The sequence below is a fragment of the Capricornis sumatraensis genome, chromosome 20 (genome assembly GCF_032405125.1).
Source record: "Capricornis sumatraensis isolate serow.1 chromosome 20, serow.2, whole genome shotgun sequence".
In the NCBI taxonomy this organism is placed as follows: domain Eukaryota; kingdom Metazoa; phylum Chordata; class Mammalia; order Artiodactyla; family Bovidae; genus Capricornis; species Capricornis sumatraensis.
In genome coordinates, this window is record NC_091088.1 from 62,809,580 (window position 1) to 62,812,055 (window position 2,476).

Genomic DNA, 2,476 nt, shown 5'->3' on the forward strand with positions numbered 1-2,476 from the left:
GGTTCCCTGTTCCCCTCACCCTCGGCAGCACTTAAGCTTCAAAGATCTTTTGAGGATGGCCGTTCTGAGCCGTGTGAGAAGATGGCTCATGGTAGTTTTAATTTGCATTTCTTTACTACTTACTGATGATGAGTATCTTTCCACGGGCTTTTTACCTTCTACGGGGGAGTACAGTTAACCTCCGGAAAGTGGCTTCTTGAAAGTCAGCCCTGTTTTGAATTCTCTTCATGTGATTTACCCCGGAAGATTTCTTTAGGGCTGGTGTCATTTATTTTTTATTTTTTTATTTTTTTACCTTCTTGTTAACATTTTTATTATAGTATTTCCTTTTAAATTCATTCAAAACAAACAAAAAAGGAAAACAAAGACAATGGTCCCAGAAGGAATGCACGATTCGTTTTAGTTACAGCACAGAGATTCTTCTCTCAGTGGGAACTGTGCTCTTGGTTTCAGCAATAAGTGAGGGGAAGGTCTTGCGCTTTTGAAGTTCTGAGGGGTGCAGGGCGTCCGCGTTAGCAGGGGTAGATGGGAAATGCTATCTGCAACCGTCCAAGGCTGGAACGGTCTTCCAGTCACTGTGGCGTCCACCTGCTGTCAGGGTTAGTTCCAGATTTTGAGGAAGCTGTCCCAGGACCCCGTCGCCACGGCCATCCCGTCATCAGTTACCCCCAGGCAGCTCACGCGGTTGTCATGCCCGGCCAAGACCCCTGCCCCGTCGGCTTTGAGGGCGTCCCAGACGTTGCAGTTGAAGTCGTCGTACCCTGCGAGAAGGAGGCGCCCACTCTTGGAGAAGGAGACGGAGGTGATCCCGCAGATGATGCTGTCGTGGGAGTAGGTCCTGAGCTCCTGGTCCGCACGGAGGTCGAACAGCCGGCAGGTGGCGCCGTCTGAGCCAGTGGCAAATGCGTTGCGGTTCGGGAAGAAACAGATGGCGTTGATATCGGGCTCGTGGCCGGTGAAGGTTTGCCGGCACACCCCCTCTCGCACGTCCCAGAGTTTGGCTGAAGCGTCACAAGCACCAGAGACAGTCTGGTGTCCGGAGCGAGTGAAAGGCTCACGACGTCCCCGGTGTGTCCGGTGAATGTGGTCGTCTGCTGGCCAGTCTCGATGTCCCACAGGGCACAGGTGGTGTCTCCAGAGCCGGTAACGATCTGATTGTCATCCAGAAAACGGCAGCACGACAGGTAACCTGTGTGTCCAGCCAGCTCACGATTCACACGTACATTCCCTTCACGAGTTTTCAGACTGTAAATGGAGCAGATGTTATCCAGGCCTCCGCAGGCCGCGTAGTTCCCAGAAGGGGCCTAAGCGCACGTCACGACCCGCGAGGAGCGCAGAGGGATGGCATGGACCTTGTTTGTGGTGTAGCTGTCCCAGGTAAGAAGTTTACCGTCCTGCGAGGCGCTGACCAGAAGCCTGGAGTCGGTTTCCGAGTGCATGGCACAGATCCTGGCCAAGTGTCCCCTCGGCGTCCTCCTGGTGCGCGTCTGGATTCTTCCCACAGGGTCAGTGTTTGTGATCTGAGAGAGTCGCGTCTGCACACGCCTTCCGAGCATCTCTAATTTGGTCTTTAAGCTGTTCGGTCTCCCGCCGTAACTGGTCAAGTTCACTCATCTTCTAATCTTAGTGCTCTTCAAAGCCACCTCAAAGAATCTGAGATCTTAATTCAGAAGTGCTGCTGGTCTGTTCTCCCAAACATGTGAAACTGTCTGCAACAGAGAAAAGGCTCGACGCCTCGTCCCGCCTGCCGCGCCCGCTCCCCGCCGCCTCAGCCGCCGCTCCGGGAGGTGGTCGTGCTCCGGCCGCTCCGCGGGCGCTGCGGGCAGGTGCGCCGGCGAAGCTCGGTCCGGTCGGTCCCGCGGCGGCTGCTCCACTCCCGCTCCCGCGCCCGCCGCCGCCGCCGCCTCCGTCCGCACCCCAGACGCCTCCAGCCATCGGGATGGGCGCGGCGGCCCCTCCGCTGGTGTCATTTAGAGCCGAGCCCAATAGCCCCGGTTTTCAAGTGCTTGTTACAGGGAATGACCACAAGGTGGCAGCATGTCTTCATGCCCGCTCTGGTTACCTGGGCAACCAGAGCCTTAGGGCAAGTCTGGTTTCTGGGTTGGCAATAAGAATGCCTCCCGGGGATCTTCCAGACGCAGGGATTGAACCCGCTTCTCCTCCGTCTCCTGCATTGGCAGACGGATTCTTTACCTCCAGCGCCACCTGGGAAGCCCTAAGGCTTGTGTCTCCCTATTTCTTCCCCCTTACCCTTCATCCCCCAGGCGGTCCCAATGATTGCAACACCACTCTGCAGAAGGACCTGTCCTCTCAGTGGGGTGACCCTAAGGAAGGAGGCTGGAGGTGGGAACCCCACCACCAGGAGACACGGGGCCCGGGGCACTTTGCAAAGCTCTTCCAGCCCAGAGACCCCACCATCCTTTGGGAGTACTAGGTTTAGTGCTGCTGCAGGAGGGTCCCACAGGATCTGGAGATT

General features: G+C 56.5%; 1 pseudogene; it reads right to left on the reverse strand.

The window, feature by feature from the left end:
* Nucleotides 1–600: 600 nt before the first annotated feature.
* LOC138095792 (guanine nucleotide-binding protein G(I)/G(S)/G(T) subunit beta-1 pseudogene) lies at nt 601–1,614 on the reverse strand (annotated as a pseudogene).
* Between the last annotated feature and the right edge of the window lie 862 nt (nt 1,615–2,476).